The 19098-nt window shown below is 39.1% G+C and overlaps 1 protein-coding gene across 3 annotated transcripts in view; it reads right to left on the minus strand.

Annotated features, from left to right (window-relative positions):
• The window catches only part of bcl9 (BCL9 transcription coactivator), a 177673-nt gene that overhangs the window by 71376 nt on the left and 87199 nt on the right, over nucleotides 1-19098 (minus strand). For 2 of the 3 annotated variants that reach the window (XM_067441017.1, XM_067441016.1), the window contains exon 2: nucleotides 298-452. The gene's annotated coding sequence lies outside the window, so the exon portion shown is untranslated. Of the gene's footprint in view, nucleotides 1-297; nucleotides 453-2449; nucleotides 3295-19098 lie in introns of those variants that run through there. The other variant, XM_067441015.1, reaches the window with a different exon arrangement.

Here is a 19098-nt window from a genome sequence, read left to right on the forward strand (position 1 = left end):
CGTCCGTATTACAAATTCAAATATCAAGCATGAGGAACAGTATAGGAACAACATACGTTAGCAAACTCAACTATTAATACATGTAAACAATCAATCAATCCCATTCAAATCAATCTACTGGGCTGTCTTACTCCTCAAATAGATTACCAGGGTCTCCCATCATCTAATGATGTCCAATAATATTGTAATTCTTTCTCAGCAGTATACAAGAATCAGAGAGTTCTTAAATATTTAAACCTACTAAATTTCAGATCTGTGTAAAACAAGAATGTATGTGCATTGCACTAGTTATCTTACCTTTAACACCCCTCAGGATTCAGAGTCTCCTGTTCTCCCTCATCTGAAGAGTGTGCAAATAATTTCCACTGTAAATAGTGTTTGAATTTGTGCCCGCCTCTTCTCCTGTAGATTAAACCAGTGCGCTCAGGAGATCACAGACTCTATCCGAACACCTGTGGAGAAAAAAGAAGCCAGAGTCAGACCACAGAAGATCCGAAGATAGTGGTAGATGTCTGTTGGGGGTAGAGGCTGTTGTGCGATTTACTTATTTGAAAAAAATGTCTTGGATGTCTGGTTGCACTAAGATTATGTATAGCTCATAAAAGTGAGGATGAGATTTCATGGAAAGTGCAGGAATAAAGGCAACAACCAGGAAGCCATTTTTGTAAGCAAAATTCCAAAAAATGCCAATGCAGTTCTGCATTATTCGGCAGCAAGAAACCAAGATTAAATAAAGTAAAACAAAGCTTTTCTCAAACAATCACACTACGCAATATTTCAGAAACCCCTAAATAAGTTTGGAGTCGGGCTTCACTTGCTGCACAGCGACCTGGGACAAATACCGGGCATTATTGCTGAATGCTGTGATGAGCCGAAGCCAAAACGAATAGAACGCTTGCCAGAATAGATCCAAGAAACACAAGAACACCCCCCCCCCCCCCCAATCGTTTTACCGAACTTCACCACATGCTAATTCTAGACAAAACCGAACCTATGGCAGCAATTACATGACTCACTTTGTGGATAGGTACAACAAGGACTCCATTCTCTAAACACACTTGACTAGTTAAAGGAATGGGGAAGATTCCCCCGAGGTTTACTATGGGTTAGTCTATAAGATACACTCAAGGTTCAGATCAGAGGAAAACATGCATTGCATTCGCACAATGTAATGTTTCTTTTGAGTGTGGTAGAGCATTTCATAAACGAACATCCAAAGTAGTGGTTATGCTCCCAAACACAGTAATTACATTATCTGCATCCTAAAGGTCAGTCCACCAAGAACAAAAACATATGTATTACTGCTGACTGTATGCTGTTAGGTATGTGTATGCTATGCTATAAAAATGACCCTAATAATTTCTCTTCAATATCTTAATTGAGGTCTTATGTCAAGTCTCAGCCAGTTTACAACACTATATAGGAAACCAGACTTTAGAAGTTCATACATAATGCACTAAAAGTCACTTAAGTTCAAACCAGGGTAACCAGAGGTGTTAACACCTATAAATAAAGCAACTAAGGTTATATATTCATGCTTGGCAAACCACACCCAGCAAACATGGGCTTTCTTTTTGAATAAATCTCACAAATATGCAGAGTATGTGAGTTCCTTGACTGTGACAACCTTATCAAGCACAAAAGCAAAATTTCCTGAGGTCATACACATTTTGACAATCTTCTGAATAATATGCAGTCCCAAAACACCTTGGTTCTTGTTTATGTTTTTGTCCATTTGTGATACACCCTGCTGAGTGCAGGCCTGGGCAGAGTTAACTAGCCTATCTCTCTAGTAACCCAACACAGATACCTGCACACAGAGGAAGCTAATAGACAACAAAACGACGTTTATATCTGCAGTCAAGTTGCGTATCGCGTTTAGCTGGATATGCTGTTTCAAAACGAAGGTTTTAGCAACATTGTAAAAAAAAGTAAATGGGGTTTGGTGTAACAATGGAGAGCTGTAAAAACACGCAGCGGCGGCCTCACGAACTTCCTTGTAACCTGGTGGATTCTCTGAAGAGGACAAAAAAAACAGAGGAAAGTTGGAGAAGCAAAGAAGTTTACAAGAGGAACATAAAAATGGTGCACACGGAAATAAATGCTTTTAAATGAGTTGTTGAGATTTGTTGAGATTAAAAGTAGGTATAAGAGTGGGAAAACCGCGGGGTGGGAAAAACAAGCTTCCTTTAGCATCTCCAGCCATAATGGCATTTGCAAGAAAGTTATAACTTACGTGTCTTACTGTGAATTTATATTGATAAAGGGAAAACAATAAATCACAACCGAGGTAAATTAATAGCACTTGGTCTATTTAAATGTGATATTGAAAATCACATCATCTTAAATAAGGCATTCTTTGGGGTTTCCCCAGAGTATATTTCAATGGGAGTAAGGCCAATCGAGCATGGAAGAAAAGAAGTAGGAACGAAAGCAAAACAAATCTTACCCATGTTGAGCACGGTAAATATTCCACACAAAGCACTTTTCCCATTGCATTTGCAATTGATTAAAAAAAAATCAGGGCTCCGCGAATTCCATTCCCACTGAAAAAAAGTGAAGTTATTCCACAAGCGAGCGCGTTCCCCTCATTATAATCCTAGAGGTATCCCATTTTCCAAAGAAAAATACAAGAGCATGGATGCTCGAGCTTTCTTGCTAACAAAGGGCTCCGACAATCCAAGGTAAAAACCCAAAGAATCGGCGTAGAGGGAAAAAATCTCAGCTCCAGACTACAAATGGCCAAACGGCTGATCCAAGACGTCCCAAACTTGTGCAGCCCTTTTTTCTCTCTCTCAAAGAAGTTGTTCCTGTTTCGCCAAAGCTTGGGGGAGGGGAGCTGTTTTATCAAGCTCCTGGCCAAAGAGAGCAAGAGAGAGAGAGAGCTTAAAATCCTGCTGGCTCTTGTGCTAGAGATCCACTAGAATAAACGTTTTAAATCAAGTCTGCTGTGTGTTTTGTAGCGCGAGCGATAGCCGTTAAAAATAGCAGCGGATCAAATAATAACCGCAGCTCGCTGCACTAACACAAAGATCTTATATGAGAATCAACGTCAGTCCTTATAGACAATATATCGGACCACTTGTAGGGAGGGCTATGATTTTTTTAATCGATATTACGTGTTTTAGATGCTAAAAGGATACTATATTTCCTTTATCCTTTGGACTGCTCCCCTTTACAGTGGTTGAGAAAAGCCGCTATATTTTAATGGTGAAAAGTGTGCGGTTGGAAAAACACAGAGGGGTGTCCGATTCCACGCGACGGGGCTTCACGAGCGACTCACTCTCCCCAAAACGTGCTAGCCACAGCCTTTCCTTATGAAACACAAGTGATTAAAATAGCTCACGGCACTAACATGGCTTCCCCCATCAGAAATCAGCGAGTGCCGCTGATGTGTGCTCGCCTCCCCCCCGCTTTGATCCGGCCAGATGGTTTAGTCCATATTGTAATAAGTAGCAATTCTAGGTCAGGTTGACTTGCTATTGAATATAGTGACTGACGGCGGACATCAATTTGAGCAACTGTGCTCACCGTTATGATTTGTGTTTCAGATATAGCTAGGTCTGGCTAACCAACCCAAGGAGGAGCTCACGTGGTGTTTTGTTGAGAGTGTGACATGAGAGAAGGTGTCAAAATATGACATTATAGTCAACTTTTCAAACATTTAAGTGACGTATGATGCTAGATAAAAAATGTATCTAATAAAATATCACCCATATATATATATATATATATATATATATATATATATATATATATATATATATATATATATATATATATTTATATATATATATATATATATATATATATATATATATATATATATATATATATATATATATGTGGGTGATTCTGTAATTGCAGATATATTTGGTGTTCAAAGATATTTTTAATTATTTTAATAATTTGTTACTCATTGTCATGGATCACAAGATGTTACAGGCCATAATAATATAATATTTTTTGTAAAAAAGTGTCTTAGCTGAAAAACATGATTTCTGGTAATATTTCATTTACTTTATTTATAAAATACCTAAATAGCCATTACAATATTAAAAAAAAAACTTTTATCTTATAAAAAGTGTCCATTAATATTGTGTCAATTCTGTTATCATACTTTGCCTTTAAAATTGGTGGAATTATCTCCCGCAACAATGTAAGATGTTACTGATGATCACTGATGAGATCTGAAGCACTGAAAGGTGTGTATGCTTCCTCTGAGAAAATATTTTAATCTAAAAAGTTAAAATTGTTAACACCATATCAAAAGGAAAACAGATTTTATCGCTTATAACACACTAGGTTCTTTAATCATGATTTCCTTAGTCCCATGTAGCTACTCCTAGCGTTTATGCTAGCAAGTGGTAGACTGGGTAAACCCAGCCGATCTGCCAGCAATTTGATTTCGCCCCGGCGGGCGGCTCAGGCTGGACACCTGTACACTCATTTCTACTGCTTCTGTTACACATTTGCGGCAACCAATCACAGGCTGGCTTATCCACCTAGCACGGTATTGGCGGGTTTAACACGATGATGGATAGAGAAGCAATGGATCGATGCCTCTTGTGGTCTGATTGGTTGAAGGACTATCCAATTCCGTGCAGAGTCATTTGAACTATGCTCGTTGATCACGCTTCTTGTGCAGTAGAAAATACACAGCAGACTCCCCAGACCAATGTTCAATCTTAAAAGATTGACCTTGGTCTGGTGATGGCCAAACAAAGCAAGTAGACACTTGGGCTAAAAAGTTTAAAATTGTCAACCGTGTTACTGTTAGGGTGCGTTCACACTTGTCATGTTTGGTTCGATTAAAACGAACCCTGGTGCGGTTGCTCGGTTAGTGCGGTTCATTTGAACATATGTGAACGCTGCCACCCGAACTCTGGTGCGCACCAAACAAGCGGACCGAGACCGCTAAAAAGATGGGTCTCGGTCCGCTTCCAAACGAACTCTGGTGCGGTTCGATTGATATATGAACGCAACACGGACCAAAGACATGTAAACGGACCAAAAACCGGACGTATAATGTCACAAGATGCCACGCATAATGCAGCTGATTTGACGACGCGGAAAGATCGGTGTACGTTATCCAAAATGAGTAACTTTAACGATAGAGGGCAAACGTAGAGCAACGAGGAAGAGCCTCATCAATATTTGGTCTGACGACGAGCATGTTTCGAAAATGCTAGAAAAAACACACAAAAAGCATACCTGGCTCTTCTCATCAAAGTTCCTGTGTTGCCCATTATTAGCAGGTACAGACAACAGAACGGCCGTCTCTTTTGCACAACGGAGGAAATCCTGCTGCTGTTTTGAATGTTTTGAACATTTTATGAGCTCTTCATGAGTTCTCAGCGGGTAAAAATAATGCCACATGTACACGCATAAAATGATCGCGTTTAATCCAGCACACAGCGTTGTTTTGAACATTTCATGAGCTCTTCATGAGTTCTCTGGTAAAAAAATAATGCCATATGTGTTACACGCATAAAATGATCACGTTTAATCCAGCACACAGCGTTGTTTTGAATGTTGTGAACATTTCATGAGCTCTTCATGAGTTCTCTGGTAAAAAATAATGCCATATGTACACGCATAAAATGCCCGCGCGTGTAAACCGCACACAGCATTGTTTTGCATGTTCGGTAAACGAGCTCCTACGTCATATAAGCCGACCAATCAGGTTGTGAGCGTCTCCCTGTGCCTTTGGTTCGGTAACTTTAGGTTCGCTGTTAAAAATGCCCGTGTGAACGCTAAGCGGACCAGGACTATTATGTTTGTTTTTGTTTTTTGGTCCGGACCAAACGAACCGAACTACAAGTGTGAACGCACCCTTAAACTCTGTCAACAATGCCAAATGGCAAATGCATCTCCAATTGTGGACTGGTCTGGAACTATATAAATGAAATAGAGTCAGTGTTCTGCAATCAGTTTTAGGATTTACATTTCTATCCCAACGCATGTTCTGAGCGATCATGGAGCATCAAAAACCACCAGCAAATCCAAACGAGATCACACAACTTCCATGTGTTTACTGTAACACATTAACAAAAATCATCCTATCCATTATCCTCACATCTCTATATGCATACTTCTATGTCAAATGAATATAATAAACCTGAATATGCAATATTCATAACAATATAGACAAACAGTTCCCGTTATTCACGTTGAAAGTACAGCATAAATGAAATCCAGTACCACCATTTGAATAAATACACTACCAGTATAAGTATAGGGTAAAATATGACATGTTCTTGACAGGTTTTACCAAAACACACATAGCCACAAATGGTAGTATTAAGAAACACGCATTATTCAACGGAAAAAATGGCCATTTTGAGGGGAGTTTGTGTGAAACACATTCGCATTAGAATATACCACAGGTCCAGCAATCTTTCCTAAAATCTTTTGCTGATCCCCTGTTTAAATGTCATTTGGAGAGACATAATCCTTATATCACCCCGTTCCACTGAGACACTCCGACAACAGACCCTCTTATAGCAGCAAAACAAGAGAGTGGCAGAATACAAAAGGATTTCATAAGTATAAGCTGAGCGCGAGAGCAGAAATATGCTTACTTATTTAAACAACAAGAAATTGCTATTTATTCAAGCCTGAAATAGAGAGCGAGAGGGGACTAAAATACATTTCTCTTAATTTTGACGAAAACAAAACAATAACTGGTGTGCCAGTGAGTGAGAGCTCAGAGGTGACAGAATCTGTGGTTCACACTACAGAATATTAAATGCTGAGGAAGAGGAGAGGTGAGACTCATGGGATTAAATGCATTTGCTGGCAATCTAATCCTTAACCGTCACTACCACCAACAAACACAAGCGATTACACCGCCCCGTTCAGGGGGGCTGGCTAAAAACAACAGCACCAGATTCTCTTTCCATCCTGGGGTGTGCTCAATTCCCCGTGATGTTAGCGATTGCTTTCTCGCTTTTTACCCACTGCTGAGTCCCGAACTGGGTCCCCCCAGGTAACAAAGGAGAGGAAAACCGATGATCTGTTGCCTTTTCCTCCAGCAGTGATACGTACAAACAGTGCTTCCCTGCTGATAGAAAGGAAATGTATTAACTCTCTTCTGTCTTAGTGGCGTGTGAAGCTTTTACCTCGCTGCTCTATGGAGCAGGGAACAGGGACAGATGACACTGTTTACATACTTTAGTGAGCTCGACTGAGCTTTCCTGATAACTACGACACACTGCCATGGAGTCACTTTAGTATCATTAATATACTATTATTATAGTTTTTATTAATATGCTGAATTTTCTGTTTTTGGTTTAATTTTGGTTAGTTATAATCATTTTGTTTTGTTTTTCTCATTTTGATGTTCAACATTTTTATTCATTTGTACTTCAGTTTTAGTTATTTTAGTACTTCAGGTTAAATTAAATGAAAATGAGAAATGTTGCCAGGGCAACTCGATGAAATAAAAAAGATTACGCTTTATGTTTTATTTCACCAAAAAAAACTTTTGTATATCCTTTGATGAAAATTATTGTTTTATGGTTTTGGTTTTAAGTCTTAGTTAACAATAATAACCCTGCAATCTTAAAAAAAAAAAAATGTACACTGTAAAAAATAAAAACGGAAAATCATATTTTCAAATGCCAGTACATTATCTAGTAATTTTACGGAAATTTTCGTTAACCCTTAAAACACAAACGTATGCAACAAGTAATTCAAAATACAGGTAAAACACCTGTAAAAACCAATAAAGAAAGTTCCTTCATATTTATACAGTATATTGTGCCCTATTTTTACAGATTTATTTTCACAGTGTACTCATTTTCCGTACATGTATTTTGAATTTTGAACTTTGTTGTGTTTTAGGGTTAACGGAAATGTCAGAGAAAAAATACTGTCTGGGTAATAAGTTGCCAGTACTTTTTATTTTACAGATTTATTTTTTACAGTGTGCATGGAGTACATTGTCATTTTTGGATTCAGTATCTTGCTTATGATGCTGGTCAAAGCCTTCTAGGCCAGAAACATCTTTGTTGATCCTGGAACAACATTCCAATCAACCAATCAGATTTGAGGAACAAGTTTACAGTTTATGTCAAGATTACAACGAGAGATAGGTGCTTAAATCAGCGTTATTCACCAATCATTTCCCTCTGATTTTAGGGAGAATATGTTTAGGGGTAGGGATAGGGTTAGGACATACAAGAATGTTGTTCCAGGATCAACAAAATATGTTGACGCAGGAACATGTCTTACTTGGCAAAATCCCGGTGACTCTCTGCAAACCTACTTCCCATGGATTCTTACATTATTGTGGAGGTAATTTTAGTTTTTAAAGAGACAGTTTACCCAAAAATAAAAAATTACCCCATGATTTACTCACCCTCAAGCCATCCTAGGTGTATATGACTGTAGGAGTTTCTTTCTTCTGTTGACCCCAAAAGAAGATATTGTGGAAAAATATGGGTAACTAAACAGTCGACGAGCCCCAATGACTTTCATAGTATGGGGGAAAAATACTGTGGAAGTCAATGGCTACCGTCAACTGTTACTAACATTCTTCAAAATAACTTTGTTTGTGTTCAACATAAGAAAGAAAATCTTAAAGGTTTGGAGCGACATGAGGGTGAGTAAATGATGACAGAATTTTTTTTTTCGTTTTTGAGGAACTATCCCTTTAACAGTTTAATTAAATTGCTCAGTTGCTCAGCAAGATTATCTTCTTGAAAGACAATATTCGCTTAAGACCTGTAAAAATGCCTGATTAGCATCCCTTGTGGCAGTGACGTGTTAAGTCAAGCTTATCTAAAACCGTTCATGTTCATGTGCCTGTTTTAGGCTTAACTGTTTATTTGACATCAGTTTTGTTTGATGCTCTATTAATGAAGATGATGGGGATGAAGATGTGCTGGAAACATACGCTCTTGCAGCCATATGTCCCAGGTGTGTATAACCATCAAATGTCACCAGGTTGAATGAAAGAGCACACTGCAAAAAAAATGCATTTCTTACTTAGTATTTTTGTCTTGTTTCCAGTCCAAACATCTAAAAATTCTTAAAACTAGTATTTGATCAAAAGTATTGTCTTGTTTTGGGGAAAAATAACTCATAAGTAAGAGTTTTTGCTTAAAATAAGCAAAACAATCTGCCAGTGGGGTAAGCTAAATAATCTTAAAGGGTTAGTTCACCCAAAAATGAAATTGATGTCATTAATGACTCACCCTAATGTCATTCCTCACCTGTAAGACCTCCGTTCATCTTCAGAACACAGTTTAAGATATTTTATATTTAGTCAGACAGTGTGTCTAAGTGTATGCACACTATACTTTTATATTAGTTATTTTTTCCCCAAAACAAGACAATACTTTTTATTTGTCTAGTAAATGTTTCTTAATGTGAGAATTTTTAGAAATTAGTAACAAGACAAAAATACTATGTAAGAAAAGCATTTTTACAGCGCACAAACAAGATCTGGGTCATCACCAGACAGATCACTGTCTTGGTCTGTCAAATATTAACCCTAAAGCCTGGCATACGAAATTATAGTCCAAAAAAGCTAATATAAAAAAATAAATTAAAAAAAATTATGATATATATATATAGTCACCACTTTTTGCTTTTTGCTCAACCTTCGATTGTCCCTAATTTGGTCTTGCCTCATTCCCATCAGGGTCAGATATCAACTACAACTGCTTCAGACGTATTAAAACGCACAAATGTGTTTTGAAAAGAATAATTAACATGTCATCTACATGCCACTTAATACCAAACAATTTAAACAAGCACGATCATTTATTCAATAGCATATCAAAGCTCTGAATTAAAACTAGAGTTATCAAAATGAATTTCTGTCTAATTGATGTTTACAAAATTAAATGAAACATTTACTTTACTTGGGCACGTTTAAAAAAAAACAGGGGGGGGGGGGTATTAATTAGAGAAGAAGTGAAATGTTTGAGTGATCATGTGTGCGACGCTTTCTTTTTCCCCCCCAGTGCTGCCAATGTGAGAGAGCTATGATCTCTCTTCATTTTTTGGCTGAAGTTTGAAGGAAAGATTTTTTGGCCGCAGTCATATCCGCCTCGACAGGACAGAAAATCTTTCGACTCTGCACAAACGTCACAGCAAAACAAACTTCCTTTGCTGGGCCCGCACTCCTCCTTTTTAATTTATTTCTACGACTTTGGCAGCATGCATAGCTTAGTTGCACCATCCATCCTTGCCTGTCCCTCTCTCTCTCTCTCTTCGTTCCTCTAATGTTTATTTCCTTCTTGCCACTCTACCCTCCTTCTCCCTTCAACCTCTATCTCATTCGTCTCTGTGTTGCGTACTCTGTCACTGTAATAGGAAACATTTCTCTCTATCCCATGGTAAATGGGCTTCAGGTTTACACAAAGAGAGTCAAGAGCAACACCAGTATGCCACATGAATGCCTCATGTCCTCAGTATACTACGTAAATATTATAAGAGGTTGGAGCCATGGTGCAGTGGTTAGCAACAGGTCGAGTCAGTGTTTAAGTCGGCTGCCATCTTGGTAACGTCTCCAGTTCATTTCTATGTAGAGAACAGACATTCAGGTATACCTTGCTTTTTTCCAGGAAAGAGCAAAATCTTTAGTCTGGTTAAAACCAGACCATTCTCAGCATAACTGAGTTATTTGCCGGAAGTTGTCTGGGTTTTCCCAGGCTACAAAATCTTCATATATTCTAGAAACCTAAAATTTGTGGTTGGAAAGTTTAATGTTTTTGAAAGAAGTCCCACCAAGCTGCATTGATGAGCAGCTGTAAATTACAGTAAAACATATTTTTTTTAAATATTATTACAATATATAATAACTTTTTTATTTTAAATATAATTTTATATAATTTATTTGTATGATGGCAAAGCTGATTTGGGGCTTACATTTCTTATTATCAATGATAAAAACAGTTATGCTGCCTAATATTTTTATACGTTGTATATTATTTTGTTAACCTTTTGTAACATAAAACGTGTCTACACTGTCACTTTTGATCAATTTAACGCATGATTGATAAATAAAAGAAAAAAAGCTAAAACAATTCCTTTAAAAGAAAGACTGACCCCCTTTTGAAATGTAGTGCAGGTTTATTTTTTATTTTATTTATTTTTTACGATTATTTTTAGATACATTTTGTTTTTAAATATTCGACAATAGTACACTGTAATAAACAAAAATCTAATCAGACATATGTAATTTTACCGTAACCTGCTGTTGTTTCTTTTTTTTAACATGTTTTAATGTTTTTAAGGCTGTATTGTGCAGATGACTAGCCTAGAAATCTAGACGCACCCTAGCGGCAGCAAATTTAATCTGCCCGTGAGTGTCGTCTAGCAACTCTCAATACCCTTCTGAGCTGTATCCGCTTAACTCTTGCCGGGCCAATCACATCGTGTATAGAGCCGGTGGGCGGGGCCATAATGACGACGGCAGAGTTGCGTTTACGTGCTTCTAGTAAACACAGAAACTGGCGAACGGCGGTCTTTCGAATCAGCTCTGACCGCGACTCTGGATGACTTGGAGTTTTCCAAGAGAAAAGAACAAAGAACGGCACTGAAGTCATTCGGAGTTCCGAGTTTTGCTGACCGGATACGGCGAATGTTTAATCTATCAACGAGCCTTGTTTCACCTTCGTTGCTCTAGTTGGTTGTAGCGCTATCCTATCGCGTGCAGAGGGAGTTTGAAAGACAACCGTTTATCCCGCCTCTCAGATTGAGCCCTGTCAATGGTGAGTTTCCAGACCAAACATCTTGATGTGGGTCTGGCTTTTCAGGCTAGCAGATGAAACCATGATTTTGTTTTTTCTTTGCGTTTTTAATTAACAGGCGCACTCTGTAAATTTTAGTGGCATCTAGTGGTGAGTTTACGAATTGCAAGCACACACCACTCACCCCTCCCTTTCAAAGCACATAAAGAAGCTACGGTGGCCGACACAGAACAAAAATGTCATCTGAGACAGCAGAGAGTAACAAGTGCTCTGAGCAGTTTAGAGCTACTGTAGAAAATGGCAACTTAGAAACATAACACTTTATTATGTACGTTCTTTATACACCACTGAAAACATAGTTATGTATATTTTATTGCATTTCTGTCAATATTACACTGCATCTTTACATTTTCTCTGTGAAAGATGTGTCCATACATTTTCTTTTTTCTAAACAATTTATTGTCACTTAATGCAGTTTTTTTTCTAATGAGGCAGAATTCCCCCAAAAAGTTCCACAAAAATGATATGTTACCGTAGTTAATGGTATTGTAGGAAAGAAATACACATTAGTCATTGGCCCTGTACCATGTGAATATGTTCATAGACAAAATGTTTTGTTTTTATGTTTCATAGTTCTGTAGTTTTAGTGAATATACAAACAGCCATAGCATTCCGACACCCACACAAGCCTCTCTCAGGCTTTGCCTAAGCCATGAGATGTTATCTTCAACAGAAATGGATGTGCTTGTCCCCCAATAGAAGGTGAAGACTAGACCACCAAGGCTGTGTTGATGGGGGTTTACACATGTCATCTGTTCAGGCAGGTATCTAGTCATTTTGTGGATCTATTTTGGATTCTACCTGCACGCCAGCCCCTATGCCACATTTCAGATGCAGGTGTCCCTGTCTTCAGATACAAACACCTCAACACACTGCACTCAAGAGTTTCTAGGACACAAATAAACATCTAAGCACAGTAAACATTTACACAAACTGCATCTATTCGCTTCCCTCTCACGTTAACCATTGTCTCTCATTGTGTGTGTGTGTCTCAGAGTGTTTACTGTAATGTAGCTGTAGTGGTTTGTGGTTGTCAGGGTGGCTGAGGAGGCCATTGTGGCATTTTTCTAAACAGACTGAGGTTTTCTTCACTCAACAACACGTTTATTCCCACATCTTTTCTCTCAGCAACACAAGATCGGTTTTAGAAAGCTTTAATGTTTTTAATAGGTGTCCCTTGATGTTCCCATGGATCTAATACTGCTCCTAATCACTTGGATTTGTTAAATTGTACCCACACACTAGACTAGAGTGCCTGGTGGTTTACGGTCTAGGCTTGTAACCTAAAGTTAGTAAAATACAAACATTTTAGAATATTGTGCCCCTTTTATGGGTTCTTAACTCTTTCCTTGCCATTGATAAGTTGACTCGTCATTCAAGAGAATGTCCTCCCCTGCCTGTTTTTACGGCTATCCGTGTTATCACTGTTGTAAGGTAGGGGTGCTATTACGCATCTCCTGAACATGTACAAAACACAAGAAAAAAGAAGCAGAAACGAGCAATCTCATTTGTATGTAGATCTATATGAAAAATAATCCTATGATCAACAACAAACAGCATAAAAATCAAAACGGCCTAATGTTACTGAGTGAAATGTCATCCCAGAAAGAGGACTGTGCCAGCTTTGGAGGTGTTGATGGACTCAATCTACTTGATTAACATGATTTCCTCAGCTTTTTGCTCAAAATGTAGTGTTGATTAAAAAATGCATGCAGCTAGAATAAAACAGATTTTTTGTTTTAAAAGCAGAGGGTCTGCATATTGCAATATATTCATACAACAAAATATTCTGGGGTTCATTACATTTTTGTGAAAAGGGCCAAAAAAAATAAATCAAAGTTCAATAGAAATATGTGAAAAAATACCAACAAAACAACACAATTAGCCTACTAAAATTTTAATTATAAATAATAGCATAAATAATAGCAAAATATTAATTAACTATTAATATTTAAAACAAAATATTATGTTCATATTCTGTTCACTGTAAAAAAAAATGTAGGAAAAAAGTTACCTGGTTGCCTTAAAATTTTGAGTTCATTGAAATTAAAATTTTGAGTTAATACAATGAATTTTTTTGAGATTCGACAACCTTTATTAAAATATTATTAAAAGATTTTGTAAGCATATTGGGTAATTGTGTGTTTTATTTCTGATGACGCAGTGAAACATGCCAAATAGTGCTATTTTCATGATTTATCAAATTTATTATGTGGTTCAGATACAATAATATTTTGACTTTCTATTTATTAAACAAATTTCCTTCATTGTATCAACTCAAATTTTTAATTTCAATAAACTCACAATTTTAAGGCAACCTGGTTACTTACTTTTTTAAGTTAAACCAACAAAAACCAACACATTTTTTTACAGTGTTGGTCCTCTGCATGCTGTCAAAACAGTGCCGACCCATGGGGGCATGGACTCCAGAAGACCCCCGATTGTGTCATGTGTTATCTGGCATCAAGACCTTAGCAGCAGGTCCTTCAAGTCCTGTTGGTTGAGAGGCGGAGCCTTCTTGGATCGAATTTGTTGGTGCAGCAAATCTCACAAATGCTCTATTGGACTGAGATATGGGAATTTGGAGGTCAAGTCAACACCTCAAACTCATTGTTGTGCTCCTCAAACCATTCCTAGACCATTTTTTGCTTTGTGGCAAGGTACATTATCTTGCTGAAAGAGGCCAAAGCCACCAGGGAATACCACTGTCAGAACATTGCCCAGAGAATCACACATCCTATCTATCTATCTATCTATCTATCTATCTATCTATCTATCTATCTATCTATCTATCTATCTATCTATCTATCTATCTATCTATCTATCTATCTATCTATCTATCTATCCATCCATCCATCCATCCATCCATCCATCCATCCATCCATCCATCCATCCATCCATCCATCCAGATAGATTTCATAGGAAATATGTCAACAGAGGAAAGAAAACTCCACTAGTTGAACCATTTATGGGTTTTAAAGCGTACTCAGAAGAATGTTGACTTTGTGAAACACAAATGTACATCAATACACATTAGAATCAGTATAAGTGCCTCCCTGCATTTCTGGGACCAGCTCTAGAGAGCCCCTCCACCCCAAGGGCAGCGTGACTCAGCAATTCCTGGCAAATAGGCCAGTCAGCACGGCTGCCAGTCAGTCACTAGGTCATCAGGCCAGCCAGCCAACCAGCCAGCAGGATGTCTATATATACTGTGCAGAGCGAGCGTGTTGAGTCTGATAAATAATTGAAGAGCACAATCATTAGCCTAGATTATTTCGCTTAAACGCTGGCTTCAATCCACCACAATCAAAAGTCATTACCTCACAATGAGCAAGAGGAACATTCAAAGTTACGAGGCAACACCTGCCAATCAAACAGGAATAGATTGTGCCTGATGCCAGTAGAGGAAGGAAAGAACAGCAGTGTGCACTCAGGGAAACGCTGTTAGAAAAGAAAGCTGGAAGGTTTATGAAGGCATACAACAAGACTAAAGAGAGATATTCCTCCCAGCCACCCTGAATGAGTCTGCTCTCTGCTGGGCCCCTCGACCCGCTTGGAGGATCGCCAGAACACATACATACAAACACACTGTCCAACCCACAGCACATCCACAATTTCTAAAAAAGCATACACACAAGTTCATTCCAGTACAGAAAGGCATAGCCTATAGACATACACACAAAACTCTAAACTCACTGACTGCATGTTTATCACTTCATTTAAAAGGAGTCATATTATGAATAAATCATTATTCTTTAGGTACTGATCTTTTGACATAGGAATTAAAGAATCCGCAAAAATCTTCTTTGCACAGTGTGATATTGCTTTAATAAAACTGTTCAATATGTTAATATGGCCAGTTACTACTGTGTTTCTTTCTTGAATGAATCAGCGTTGTAAAACGGCTTGGATAATGATTCAATGACTCATTAATAAAAACAGTGGCTATTTCTCTGTTTCTCAATTTTCCCAAGAACGCAAAGAACAGACTTTCGTTCTCATGGTTACCGTTCTTGCCAGGTGACCTTAAAAGAACCAACAAACTCGGATAAACATGAGAACAAACAATGCATCTTTATGAGAATTGAGATGGGCTGCAAACTTGTTGCTGAACGTCCCAATATAAAGTAGTAAGTAGTGAGTAAGTAGTAAGTAGTGGCTAATGCACAATAAATAAAACATAACATCACAATCAAATGTCATAACTCTAACCTATAAAACATTTCTTTTTTGCAACTGCAACCGTGGATATCCGCGGGTACCCGCATAAAAGTGGCTAAAACAGGTGGATTGTGACATTTATAAAATTCACGGGCGGGAATGCGGGCGGATAATTACCTCTGTGCGGGCAGGTAGTAGCGCAGATGAAAAATATGTGCAATATTCTGTGGCGAGGTGGACGAGCGAGGTGGACAAACGAGAGAGCGAGCGAGACTGGGGCGTGATTGTGAATGAGCTTCACCTGCGAGCCACACCGGTCTCGAGTCGTCTGAGGGAGCTCGGAGGCATATAAGGACGAGCGATCACCAGACCTTGATTTGACGTTGAGTTGTGTTTACGTTTTATTATGTGTGTGTGTAACAGAGGCCAGCTAGTAGTAGTTGCTGTGCGAGTAAACCTCACTCCTCTGACCTCAAGAGATGCTCTAGCGACTGACGCTAGAGGTTGCAGCCTTTAGCGTTCTTGTTAGAGCGTCCGACTCCCATGCCGGCGGACCCGGGTTCGAGTCCGGGTCCGAACAGTAGGGGTTACATTGGTGCCGTGACCCGGATGGGAGTGAGGTTTAGGGGGGTGAGTGTAACGGAGGCCAGCTAGTAGAAGTTGCTGTGCGAGTAAACCTCACTCCTCTGACCTCAAGAGACGCTCTAGCGACTGACGCTAGAGGTTGCAGCCTTTAGCCTCCTTGTTAGAGCGTCCGACTCCCATGCCGGCGGACACGGGTTCGAGTCCCGGTCGGAGCAGTAGGGGTTACATTGGTGCCGTGACCCGGATGGGAGTGAGGTTTAGGGGGGTGAGTGTAACAGAGGCCAGCTAGTAGTAGTTGCTGTGCGAGTAAACCTCACTCCTCTGACCTCAAGAGATGCTCTAGCGACTGACGCTAGAGGTTGCAGCCTTTAGCCTCCTTGTTAGAGCGTCCGACTCCCATGCCGGCAGACCCGGGTTTGAGTCCCGGTCCGAACAGTAGGGGTTACATGTGCGCGTGGCAGATGTCCGTGAGGGGCTGCACGTTTCTTTCGTTTTGTTTGGTTAAAGTCTTTTAAATGTTCGCCGGTTCCCGCCTCCTTCTTCCCCCCTCGAAAATACTGTATTACAATTTCTATGTCCAAATTACCATTACACATACACACAACAGCGATATGCCATTTGACCCATCACGTCACCACCACTGCGACATTGAAGCTTTTGTTGATGCCTCTCGTAGCGCAGATGGAGCGAGCGTTGCAGGAGTAGCAATGGATGAAGTAAAAGTAAAGTTGTTGAGTGGAGAGTAGCTATATGAAATTGTTGACAACAAGTCTTTAAAGGCACTTTAGCCTGTTTCATTAGCCCATTCATGGCGCTGTTGATGTTGAGAGAGGTGCAAGATAAAAAACAAAGCATTTTAATTTGAATGATTTTAGCGTGTGTGATTTATCGCGGCCACGGGTCAGGTAACGGGCCAAATATTAATGGGTCTGGGCGGGTGCGGATTTAATTTTGATATTTTCACGGGTCACGGGTTGGATCTGGTGCTAAACCTTGCGGGTACGGGCGGAGGCGGGTCTCCTAAAATGGACCCGTGCAGGACTCTGACCGTGAAACTGTCTCCAAACCATTGGCTGAAAATCGAATGCATATGACAAACTTATCCGGAAACATTTCAGGAGTTTAAAAGTCATCATCTGATTGGTTGAATTCTACAGGATGTCTGCGAGACGAGTGTGTTGCATTCTTTAACACTCCGCCTGGAAACAAATGCCGACTCCAAACTCCCTCGTGGAAGAAGAACGGCGTCGTGTTTACAAACTGTGACAATGAGCTCATAAAGGCTGGATTTTCTAAAGTATGTGAAGTTCGCGGCTCCATTGTTGCAGTAAACTTGAACTTTCACTAACTTGGTTTAGCGAAGTGCAAGCAGCAGCTGTCAGTCGAGAGAGAGACGGAGAGCTGGGAAAAGATTGCTAAGGAAGGGTTATTATACCGAGTTATTGAGAGCGCTGTGAGCACGAGTTTATTTTGTTTGTATCTGAGAGCTCTGAATAAACACGAGTGAACTATGCAACGTTATTTCTCTCACAAAATGCTTTCACCACAACTAACAGCAAACACAATATCGACATGATACAGTAAGAGCTTCTGTTGTGCAGCTTAACAGCAGTTTGGACAAGTGTGCACTGCAGATATACGTGTGATTGGCCGAACATTATATTATAAAGAGTTCTTTGATCAACACTCTGTAGTTTAATCATTTAAATAACAGATTTGTTTCATGCTACTAACAGAAACAACGGGAAGTTGATCGTGTTAGTCACTGGCTTGATTCACTGATGCATCAAGACGGCCAGCGGCGGGACTGACAGTATTAAACGATTTAGAAAGAAACTCATGTTCTGTGTGAACTTGAATAATTATCTACACATCAGAACTCACTGATCCCAGATCAGGCATTAATGAACACTGTTACTCACTGTTTGTGGTGGTGCTGTTGAATCCATATGGTAAAGCCTGAGCTGACATCGAGACTGATAAACTGAATTCATTCTCTACTAATTCTCTGGGTGGGCAAAGCAGAGGAAGGGGAGGAAACATTTCCTGGTATGACGTCATAACAGGAGAATTCAAGATCAGCTCGTCTGGGCTCTCATTTTCTCAAAGGCAGAGAAAGACAGCCTGAACTCAGTTTACACCGATTACATTTCTAGTCACTTGGGGACCATATTCAGGCTAGGGGAACTTATATTAATGTTGAAAAACCTCATAAAATTTTAATGTCATGCCATGGGACCTGAAAGTGGTAAATTTACAGCAAAACAAAATATAACATCTATGCTTTCATGTATGAAAACATTTTTATTGTACATTTCATAATAAACTCAGACGAGCTCAGTACCAACTTGTTTTCAGTCAGTTTATTTTTGTGAATTTAAATGTGTGTTTTAAAAATGGGAATTTAAATTACCATTGTGGGTTATTTAAGGCTGCGAAGGACACATCTGATGCATTCTTCAAAACAGGCTGAATGAAGGACACGAAATGAAGGCTGCCTTCTAAGGATCCTTTAAATTGAGATCCTTCAGCGACATTTGATGACATGGCAACCGAGATATGCAGCCTTCGTAGGATGCAGTCT

Source organism: Pseudorasbora parva, chromosome 4, assembly GCF_024679245.1.
Source record: "Pseudorasbora parva isolate DD20220531a chromosome 4, ASM2467924v1, whole genome shotgun sequence".
NCBI lineage: Eukaryota > Metazoa > Chordata > Actinopteri > Cypriniformes > Gobionidae > Pseudorasbora > Pseudorasbora parva.